The sequence below is a fragment of the Panulirus ornatus genome, chromosome 61 (assembly GCF_036320965.1).
Source record: "Panulirus ornatus isolate Po-2019 chromosome 61, ASM3632096v1, whole genome shotgun sequence".
Classification (NCBI taxonomy): domain Eukaryota; kingdom Metazoa; phylum Arthropoda; class Malacostraca; order Decapoda; family Palinuridae; genus Panulirus; species Panulirus ornatus.
This window is the reverse complement of record NC_092284.1, coordinates 4,976,524-4,988,587: the sequence shown is the minus strand read 5'-3', so window position 1 is coordinate 4,988,587 and position 12,064 is coordinate 4,976,524. Positions and strand designations below refer to the sequence as shown.

The following is a 12,064-nucleotide window of genomic DNA, read 5'->3' as shown; positions in this document are numbered from 1 at the left end:
TATTTTCCAGGATTATTTTCAGTATGAAAGCCTTCCATTACATCATATTTTCATTGTAAAACATAAATGTTATAAGGCAAAGAAATTCCGTGAACTATTACCTGTGAATTTTTTTTCTTGATGGTAATAGGTATGTGTTAAAACCTCAGTATAATGACTATTTTTTATGCTGAATTCGAGTATGGAGCTGAAATATATTTTTGGGGACATTAAGGCCAGTAAATAAGTAATCAGTGGCTACTCTTAGAAGATTCTTTGATTATTCGTTTTGTATTATCTAGGTCTTTATTGCCTTGGGAAAGCATTGTGAGATATGTTTTGTGATAATTTCGAGTATAGAAGCATTTCGTCGTCATACTTCAATTTTGAAACAAAAAGGTTTTTGGTATTTTTGTGAGGGTAATAGATTTGCTTGAAAACCCCAGCATAAAGGTTATTTTTCATGCTGAATTTAAATCTGGAGTGAAATATATGTTGGAGGACATTAAGGTCTGTAAATAAGTATTTCATGATTACTTTTATGGAAGCTTCTATGATTATTTGGCTCGTATTTATTGGGTACCTGTCAGCTTAGGGAATGATAATGAGATCTGTTATATCACTATTTCCTGTGTAGAAGCATTTTGTTATGTTATATCATTATTTCCTGTGTAGAAGCATTTTGTTATTTCATATTTCAATTGTAAAACAAAAATGTTTTTGGGCCAAAAAAATACCTGCATTATTTTTTTTTTTAGAGTAATAGATTCATTTGAAATCATTAGTATTAAGACCCATAAGTTTTTCACCTTCCTGTATGTTCAGGCCCCAGTCACTCAAAATGTTTTTCACTGCATCATTTAAACTCCAGATTGGTATCCCGTGTCTCCTTCTTCCCTCCACCTATGACTCATATATCATCTTTGTCAATCTTTCCTCACTCATTCTCTCCATGTGTCCAAACCATTTCAACACACCCTTTTCTGCTCTCTCAACCACACTCTTTTTATTACCACACATCTCTCTTACCCTTTCATTACTTACTCGAGTAATGAAAGGGTAAGAGAGATGTGTGGTAATAAAAAGAGGGTGGTTGAGAGAGCAGAAGAGTGTGTTGAAATGGTTTGGACACAAGGAAAGAATGAGTGAGGAAAGATTGACAAAGAGGATATATGTGTCAGAGGTGGAGGAACGAGGAGAAGTGGGAGACCAAATTGGAGGTGGAAGGATGGAATGAAAAAGATTTTGAGTGATTGGGGCCTGAACATACAGGAGGGTGTAAGGCATGCAAGGAATAAAGTGAATTGGAACAATGTGGTATACTGGGGTCGACGTGTGTCAGTGGATTGAATCAGGGTATGTGAAGCGTCTAGGGTAAACCTTGGAAAGGTCTGTGGGGCCTGGATGTGGAAAGGGAGCTGTGGTTTCGGTGCAATGTACATGACAGCTAGAGAGTGAGTGTGAACAAATGTGGCCTTTTTTTGTCTGTTCTTGTCACTACCTTGCTGGATGGGAAGGGGGATGCTATTTCATGTGTGGCGGAGTGGCAACAGGAATTGATGAAGGCAGCAATTATAAATATGTACATGTGTATATATGTATATGTCTGTGTATGTATATATATGTATATGATGAAATGTATATGTATGTATATGTGCATGTGTGGGCGTTTATGTATATACGCGTTTATGTATATACATGTGAATGTGGGTGGGTTGGGCCATTCCTCGTCTGTTTCCTTGCGCTACCTTGGTAAGGCGGGAGATGGCGGTTAAGTATAGAATAAATAAAAAGTGAATGATTGATGGTTACTCTTTTAGAAGATTCTGCGATCATTCATTGGCATGGAATTGCCAAGGTGCGTGAAGTTCTCTGGGTCCATGTTTTGGGTCCCTATTGTGTTGATCTGAATCAGGTGAGGTAGTGATGAGTTATTGAAGGAAGCAAGCTTATTTAACCTTGTGGCAGGTTCATTATCGTGCATAAAGTGAACACGCCTGTGAACCTTATAAAACGGAAGCAGGTGATCCTCTAGCACCCTAATACACTGCTTTCCTTGGTAAAAACTTTTCACTGCTTCTAACAAATTACCTCCCACACCATATACTCTTAATACCTTCCACAGAGCATCTCTATCAACTCTGTCATATGCCTTCTCCAGATCCATAAATGCTGCATGCAAATCCATCTGTTTTTCTAAGTATTTTTCACATACATTCTTCAAAGCAAACACCTGATCCACACATCGTCTACCCTTTCCAAAACCACACTGCTCTTCCCCAATCTGATGCTCTGTACATGCCTTGACCCTCTCAATCAATACCCTCCCATATAATTTCCCAGGAATACTCAACAAACTTATACCCCTGTAATTTGAGTGCTCACCTTTATCCCCTTTGCCTTTGTATTGTGGCAATATGCATGCATTCCGCCAATCCTCAGGCACTTCACCATGAGCCATACATACATTGAATATCCTCACCAACCAGTCAACAACACAGTCACCCCCATTTTTGATAGATTCCACAGCAATCCCATCCAAACCTGCTGCCTTGCTGGCTTTCATCTTTTGCAAAGCTTTCACTACCTCTTCTCTGTTTACCAATACATTCTCCCTAACCCTCTCACTTCGCACACCACCCCAACCAAAACACCTTATATCTGTCACTCTTATCATCAAACACATTCATCAAACCTTCAAAATATTCACTCCATCTCCTCACTTCATTGCTACTTGTTATTACCTCCTCATTTGCCCCCATCACTGATGTTCCCATTTGTTCTCTTATCTTACGTAGCACTTTATTTACCTCCTTCCAAAACATCTTTTTTTCTCCCCAAAATTTAATGATACTCTCTTCCAACTCTCATTTGCCCTCTTTTTCACCTCTTGCACCTTTCTCTTGACCTCCTACTGCTTTCTTTTATACATCTAGTCATTTGCACTACTTTCCTACAAAAATTGTCCAAACACCTCTCTCTTCTCTTTCACTAACAATCTTATTTCTTCACTCCACTATTCACTACCCTTTCTAATCTACTCACCTTCCACCTTTCTTATGCCACAGGCATCTTTTGCACAAGCCATCTCTGCTTACCTAAATACATCCCATTTCTCCCCCACTCCCTTTTGTCATTTTCTCTCACCTTTTGCCATTCTGCACTCAATCTCTCCTGGTACCTCATCACACAAGTCTCCTTTCCAAGCTCATTTACTCTCACCACTCTCTTCTCCCCAACATTCTCTCTTCTTCTCTGAAAACCTCTACAAATCTTCACCTTCACCTCTACAAAATAAAGATCAGACATCCCATCGCAGCACATTAACATCCAAAAATCTCTCTTTTACACACCTATCACTTAACGTGTAATCCAGTAACGCCCTTTGGCCATCTCTCCTACTCTCATACCTATACTTATATGTATCTCTCTTTTTAAACCAGGTAATCCCAATCACCAGTCCTTTTTCAGCACACAAATCCACAAGCTCTTCACCATTTCCATTTACAACACTTAACACCCCATGTACACCAAATATGCCCTCAACTGCCACATTACTCACCTTTGCATTCAAATCACCCATCACTATAACCTGGGCTCGTGCATCAAAGCTGCTAACATGCTCACTCAGCTGCTCCCAAAACACTTGCCTCTCTTGATCTTTCTTCTCATGACCAGGTGCATAGGCCCCAATAATCACCCATCTCTCTCCATCACTTTCAGTTTTACCCATATCAATCTAGAGTTTACTTTCTTACACTCTTTTACATATTCCCACAACTCCTGCTTCAGGAGGAGGAGGAGTACTCCTTCCTTTGCTCTCGTCTTCTGACTAACCCCTGACTTTACTCTCGACATTCCCAAACCACTCCTCCCCTTTATCCTTGAGGTTCCTTTCACTCAGAGCCAAAACACTTAGGTTCCTTTCCTCAAACATGATACCTGTCTCTCCTTTCCTCTCATTTTGGTTACAGCCACATGTGTACGAGTGGGAAGGGAGGAAAGTGATTGGTTCCCAGTGAATGTTGGCTTGCGGCAGGGGTGCAAGGTGTCTCCATTGTTGTTTAATTTCTTTATGGATGGGGTGGTTAAGGAGGTGAATGCAAGAGTTTTGGAGACAGGGGCAGATATGCAGTCTGTTGTGAATGAGAGGGCATGGGAAGTGAGCCAGTTGTTGTCTGCTGATGATACAGCACTGGTGGCTGATTTAGGTGAGAAACTGCAGGAGTTGGTGACTGAGTTTGGTAAAGTGTGTGAAAGAAGAAAGTGGAGAGTAAATTAATAAAACCTTTTTTATTAAAATCTTTTTTGGGAAGGAAATTTTTTTTTTAAAAAATGGGGGAATAAAGTTTTTTAAATTTAGTTTTGGGGGGAATAAATAAAGGGGAAGAAGCAATTTGGGGGGAGCGGATTTAAAAAAAATTTTTTTAAAAAATATTTAAAATTTTTTCTAAATTTATTAAAAAGGGGTTTTGGGGGTTTTTTAAATAAATTTTAAACCAATATTTTATTGTTTATTTTTTAAATAATAAAAGGGGGTGGGTGGAATAAAAAGGGGGGGTTTGGGAGAGAGCAGAAGGGGGTGTTGAAATGGTTTGGCCCAAAGGAAAATGGGGAAAAGGAAAGATTGACAAAGGGATATATGTGTCAGAGGTGGGGGGAAAAAGGGGGGAAGGGGAGACCAAATTGGAGGGGAAGGAGGGAAATGAAAAAGATTTTGAGTGATTGGGGCCGAACATACAGGGGGTGTAAGGCATGAAAGGGAAATAAAGTGAATTGGAACAATGTGGTTTTACGGGGGTCGTTGTTTCAGTGGTTTGGGAACCAGGGATGTAAAAGCTTAGGGTAACCTTGGGGAAAGGGTCTGGGGGGCCCTGGATGTGGAAAGGAGCTGTGGTTTCGGTGCAATGTACATGACAGCTAGAAGTGAGTTTTGAACAAATGGGGCCCTTTTTTTTTGTCTGTTCTTGTCATTTCCTTGTGGATGGGAAAGGGGGATGCTATTTCATGTGTGGGGGGAGTGGCAACAGGAATTGATAAAGGGCACCCAATTATAAATATGTACATGTGTTTATATGTATATGTTGTGTATGTAATATATGTATATGATGAAAAAGTATATGTATGTATATGTGCATGGTGGGCGTTTAGGATATACGCGTTTATGTATATACATGTGAATGTGGGTGGGTTGGGCCATTCCTCGTCTGTTTCCTTTCGCTACCTTGGTAAGGGGGGGGGGGAAAATGGCGGGTTTAAATATAGAATAAATAAAAAGTGAAAGATTGTGGTTACTCCCTTTTTTGAAGATTCTGCGATCATTTATTGGGGATGGAATTGCCAAGGTGCGTGAAGTTTCTGGGTCCTTTTTTTGGGTCCCCTTTTTTGGGTTTATTGGGAAACCCGGTGAGGTAGTGATGAGTTATTGAAAGGAAACAAGCTTATTTAACCTTGTGGCAGGTTCATTTTCGTGCATAAAATGAACACGCCTGTGAAAACCCTTTTTAAAACGGAAGCAGGTGATCCTCTAGCACCCTAATACACTGCTTTCCCCTTTGGGGGAAAACCCTTTTTACTGCTTTAACAAATTACCTCCCCACCATATACTCTTAATACCTTCCACAGAGCATCTCTTTCCCAAATCGTATATGCCCCTTTCCAGATCCATAAATGCGGGATGCAAATCCTTTTGTTTTTTAAGTATTTTTTTACTTTCTTTTTTCAAAGCAAACACCTGATCCACAATGTCTTTCCCTTTCCCAAAACCCCCACTGCTTCTTCCCCAATCTGATGCTCTGTACATGTTGAAACCCCCTCAATCAATAACCCCCCCATTTTAATTTTCCCCGGGAAAACTCAACCCAAAATTATACCCCCGTAATTTGAGGGCTCACCCTTTTTCCCCCTTTTTCCTTTGTATTGTGGCAATTGAGGGGATTGCCAATCCTCAGGCACTTACCTTTAGCCATACATACATTGAATATCCTTTACCAAACCCGTCAACAAAACAGGCACCCCCATTTTTGATAGATTCCACAGCAATCCCCTCCAAACCCGCTGTTGCTGGCTTTTTCTTTTTCAAAGCTTTCACTTTTTTTTTTTTTCCCCCTTTTTTTTTTTTTTTTTTCCCTTTTTTTGTTTTTCCAATACATTCTCCCCAACCCTCTCACTTCGCAACCACCCCAAAACCAAAAAAACCTTATACTGTCAATTTTTATCATCAAACAATTCATCAAACCTTCAAAAAAAATTCACTCCATTCCTCGTCTGTTTCCTTGCGCTACCTTGGTAAGGCGGGAGATGGCGGTTAAGTATAGAATAAATAAAAAGTGAATGATTGATGGTTACTCTTTTAGAAGATTCTGCGATCATTCATTGGCATGGAATTGCCAAGGTGCGTGAAGTTCTCTGGGTCCATGTTTTGGGTCCCTATTGTGTTGATCTGAATCAGGTGAGGTAGTGATGAGTTATTGAAGGAAGCAAGCTTATTTAACCTTGTGGCAGGTTCATTATCGTGCATAAAGTGAACACGCCTGTGAACCTTATAAAACGGAAGCAGGTGATCCTCTAGCACCCTAATACACTGCTTTCCTTGGTAAAAACTTTTCACTGCTTCTAACAAATTACCTCCCACACCATATACTCTTAATACCTTCCACAGAGCATCTCTATCAACTCTGTCATATGCCTTCTCCAGATCCATAAATGCTGCATGCAAATCCATCTGTTTTTCTAAGTATTTTTCACATACATTCTTCAAAGCAAACACCTGATCCACACATCGTCTACCCTTTCCAAAACCACACTGCTCTTCCCCAATCTGATGCTCTGTACATGCCTTGACCCTCTCAATCAATACCCTCCCATATAATTTCCCAGGAATACTCAACAAACTTATACCCCTGTAATTTGAGTGCTCACCTTTATCCCCTTTGCCTTTGTATTGTGGCAATATGCATGCATTCCGCCAATCCTCAGGCACTTCACCATGAGCCATACATACATTGAATATCCTCACCAACCAGTCAACAACACAGTCACCCCCATTTTTGATAGATTCCACAGCAATCCCATCCAAACCTGCTGCCTTGCTGGCTTTCATCTTTTGCAAAGCTTTCACTACCTCTTCTCTGTTTACCAATACATTCTCCCTAACCCTCTCACTTCGCACACCACCCCAACCAAAACACCTTATATCTGTCACTCTTATCATCAAACACATTCATCAAACCTTCAAAATATTCACTCCATCTCCTCACTTCATTGCTACTTGTTATTACCTCCTCATTTGCCCCCATCACTGATGTTCCCATTTGTTCTCTTATCTTACGTAGCACTTTATTTACCTCCTTCCAAAACATCTTTTTTTCTCCCCAAAATTTAATGATACTCTCTTCCAACTCTCATTTGCCCTCTTTTTCACCTCTTGCACCTTTCTCTTGACCTCCTACTGCTTTCTTTTATACATCTAGTCATTTGCACTACTTTCCTACAAAAATTGTCCAAACACCTCTCTCTTCTCTTTCACTAACAATCTTATTTCTTCACTCCACTATTCACTACCCTTTCTAATCTACTCACCTTCCACCTTTCTTATGCCACAGGCATCTTTTGCACAAGCCATCTCTGCTTACCTAAATACATCCCATTTCTCCCCCACTCCCTTTTGTCATTTTCTCTCACCTTTTGCCATTCTGCACTCAATCTCTCCTGGTACCTCATCACACAAGTCTCCTTTCCAAGCTCATTTACTCTCACCACTCTCTTCTCCCCAACATTCTCTCTTCTTCTCTGAAAACCTCTACAAATCTTCACCTTCACCTCTACAAAATAAAGATCAGACATCCCATCGCAGCACATTAACATCCAAAAATCTCTCTTTTACACACCTATCACTTAACGTGTAATCCAGTAACGCCCTTTGGCCATCTCTCCTACTCTCATACCTATACTTATATGTATCTCTCTTTTTAAACCAGGTAATCCCAATCACCAGTCCTTTTTCAGCACACAAATCCACAAGCTCTTCACCATTTCCATTTACAACACTTAACACCCCATGTACACCAAATATGCCCTCAACTGCCACATTACTCACCTTTGCATTCAAATCACCCATCACTATAACCTGGGCTCGTGCATCAAAGCTGCTAACATGCTCACTCAGCTGCTCCCAAAACACTTGCCTCTCTTGATCTTTCTTCTCATGACCAGGTGCATAGGCCCCAATAATCACCCATCTCTCTCCATCACTTTCAGTTTTACCCATATCAATCTAGAGTTTACTTTCTTACACTCTTTTACATATTCCCACAACTCCTGCTTCAGGAGGAGGAGGAGTACTCCTTCCTTTGCTCTCGTCTTCTGACTAACCCCTGACTTTACTCTCGACATTCCCAAACCACTCCTCCCCTTTATCCTTGAGGTTCCTTTCACTCAGAGCCAAAACACTTAGGTTCCTTTCCTCAAACATGATACCTGTCTCTCCTTTCCTCTCATTTTGGTTACAGCCACATGTGTACGAGTGGGAAGGGAGGAAAGTGATTGGTTCCCAGTGAATGTTGGCTTGCGGCAGGGGTGCAAGGTGTCTCCATTGTTGTTTAATTTCTTTATGGATGGGGTGGTTAAGGAGGTGAATGCAAGAGTTTTGGAGACAGGGGCAGATATGCAGTCTGTTGTGAATGAGAGGGCATGGGAAGTGAGCCAGTTGTTGTCTGCTGATGATACAGCACTGGTGGCTGATTTAGGTGAGAAACTGCAGGAGTTGGTGACTGAGTTTGGTAAAGTGTGTGAAAGAAGAAAGTGGAGAGTAAATGTGAATAAGAGCAAGGTTATTGAGTTCAGAAGGGTGGAGGGACAAGTTAATTGGAAGGTAAGTTTGAATGGAGAAAAACTGGAGGAAGTGAAGTGTTTTAGATATCTGTGAGTGGATTTGGCAGCGGATGGAACCATACAAGCGGAAGTAAGTCACAGGGTAGTGTAGGGAGCAAAGGATCTTGGAGAGCAAAAATGGGTATGTTTAAGGAATAGTGGTTCCAACAATGTTTTGTGGCTGCAAGGCATGTACTATAAATAGGGTTGTGTGGAGGATGGTGGATGTGTTGGAAATGAAATGTTTGAGGACAGTATGTGGTGTGAGGTTGTTTGATCGATTAAGTAATGAAAGGGTAAGAGATATGTGTTGTAATAAAAAGAGTGTGGTTGAGAGAGCAGAAGGGGGCGTGTTGAAATGGTTTGGACAATTGGAGAGAATGAGAGAAGAAAGATTGACAAAGTGGATATATGTGTCAGAGGTGGAGGGAAGAAGGTGAGGAGGGAGACCAAATTGGAGGGGTAAGGATGGAGTGAAAAAGATTTTGAGAGATCAGGGCCTGAACCTGCAGGAGGGTGAAAGGTGTGCAAGGAATAGAGTGAATTGGAATGATGTGGTATACTGGGGTCGACTTGCTTTCAGTGGATTGAACCAGGGCATGTGAAGCATCTAGGGTAATCATTGGAAAGATCTGTGGGGCCTGGATGTGGAAAGGGAGCTGTGGTTTCAGTGCATTACACATGACAGCTAGAGACTGAGTGTGAACGAATGTGGCCTTTTTTGTCTGTTCCTGTTGCTGCCTCACTGGAGGGAGGGTGGGTGTTATTTCATGTGTGGCAGGGTGATGACAGGAATGGATGAAGGCAGCAGGTATAGATATGTACATGTACATATATGTACATGTGTACATATATGTGTACATATATGTCTGTACACAGAGAAGGGGGCCAGGTGAGGATATTCCCTCAAAGGCCCAGTCCTCTGTTCCTAACGCTACCTTGCTAATGCAGGAAATGGCGAATAGTATGAAAGAAAGAAAAGAAATATGTCTGTGTATGTATATGTCTGTATACGTTGAAATGTATATGTCTGTGTGTGTGGGCGTTTATGTACATACATGTGTATGTGAGTGGGTTGGGCTATTTCTTGTCTGTTTCCTTGCGCTACTATGTTAATGCGGGAGTTGGCGTTTAAGTATAATAGATGAATATAAATAATAAGGTAAGAAGTACAATCATCCTCTACCCATCGCACCACAAAAGCAACCCCACCCCAGATTAACACACCACCTTAGTGCATCACTGTCATCACTGTGAAACGGAAGTCATACTGGCTGGCATCCCCCAGCTTCCTCACTCCCTTACTTCAGCCGCATACTCCTGAAGGAATTTTTATCGGAAAACTTCATCTTACTTCACTGTTGCTCAGTGTTGCGAATATGAGTCTTGTGGGTTTCATATCCTTTGCAGGGAGGGAGTGTGAAGTCCTTTTGTGGGTTATGTTGAATGATTTGTTGAGAGACATATCCAAGAAGTTTTAGATGGCAGTTCTTTAGTTCAGGAGCTGAAATGTGGGGTTGTTTCAGTGCTTTGCATCTTTGAAGGGTATCTGTAGATGTTGTCAGGGATTCCATGAGTGCTGGCGAGAAAGCTACTTGATCTTGCATTCTGAACATGGGGTGCAGCTAGAAATCTCTCGTTTACCCTCAGGCACGAATTCAGACTTTCTCCTCCTTAGGAAGATAAGAGCCAACCATCTTGAAGCACAAGTGGAAGAAATACTGTACGTGTATGTATATACATGTGTATGTGGGTGGGCTGAGCCATTCTTTCATCTGTTTCCTTGTGCTACCTCGCTGATGCGGGAGACAGCGACTAAGTATAATAGATAGAAGTGCAATTCTCAAAATGAAGTGGCAGCTAGGAGGAATAAAGAAAGAACATCCTCCCCTAAAGATGTAGCCCGAGGCACACTGAGGTGGATTGTTGGTGCTCACGCCATTAGAAACACTAGTCTCAGTGACCAGTTGTTCAGTGATTTCACCCCTGAGATCGTTGTATGCATGTGCTCACTATAAACCGTAGCCATGTATTGCCTTTGAAAATATATGGGGGGGGGGGGGGCAGACATGGTTTTCAGACACTTTACTTGAGCATGTCATCTTCTGTGTCTGTTAACCTTGGCACCATTATTGTGTTGAATAGCAGGTAGTACGAGTAGTATAGATAAGGGAGTTCAGAGGTATCTGAAGGGAGATATACAAACACTATCAGTCCTAATTATTTTTCAAGTTAGTGATGGTGTATAAAGAGACTGCACTCTGGGAGATCGTGCCCACGTGCTTGATTTTATGTAAATGTCGAAGTGCCTAATTCTTTTCAACAAATTTTTTTTTTTGTAATAGAATTGATTGATTGATTGAAGTATCTTAACATGGCACTTGGGTTATTTTTTTTTTTCCTTACTGACTCTCCACTTTAGTTAGGTAGCAGTTAAGCATACAAAGGAAATGCTGTAGTTCCTTAATATCTGTTGGAGAAAAGGTACAAGTCACATTTTATTTGATATTACGAAGTCATTTACTGTAGATAAGCAAGTGAGAATTATGTTCATCATGCCATCACCAACAGGTTAAGGTGTTTCAGTGTGACAAAAACATTTCTATGTAATACGACATGTCGTCAGGTGTATTGGTCAAAATTGTTCTTTTCCTGTCTTCTGAGATAATCTTACTTGCAATTTAACCCCAGTGGCAGTTTCATTGACTTTCATCATTATGCTTTTAAAAGTATTGAAGGTTTTAGTCATTAAGCTTATAACTGGTCATTTATTATAGGTGGAGATAGGGACAATTACACACATCTGCTCCTCCATGTGTATGCCTGTCTTTTGTTTGAGTGATGATGTATCATATGATTTTTGATGAATGTGGAAGTGTTTTGTGAAATTTGTCTGCATGGTGACAGAAAAAATGTGAAGAACACACTCAGCGTTCTACCCAGTGTCATTATGTCTATTAGGGGCATTGAGGCCATACAAATTGAATGACTGACCATAGTGGGGGGTGTAGAAATTTAATGACTTTGTTGTTTGTGAAAGCCTTAGAGTTTAGGGGGATCGTAGAATATTTTTGGGTAGTTTTTGAAATTTTTCTTTAGCATTTTGACATTTTATTTTTGGTCCAGCTTCTTGACTGGGCAGAATTTCCAAACATATGCCTTCCAGGCTTGCTCTTGATGTTTTAATGCAGAAATTTGTCTTTCCAGTGAAAAA

At 40.8% G+C, this 12,064-nt stretch overlaps 1 protein-coding gene across 1 annotated transcript in view; it reads left to right on the top strand.

The window, feature by feature from the left end:
• LOC139767502 (UDP-N-acetylglucosamine transporter-like) overlaps positions 1-12,064 on the top strand; it is an 86,775-nt gene that overhangs the window by 60,949 nt on the left and 13,762 nt on the right. The window lies entirely within an intron of this gene.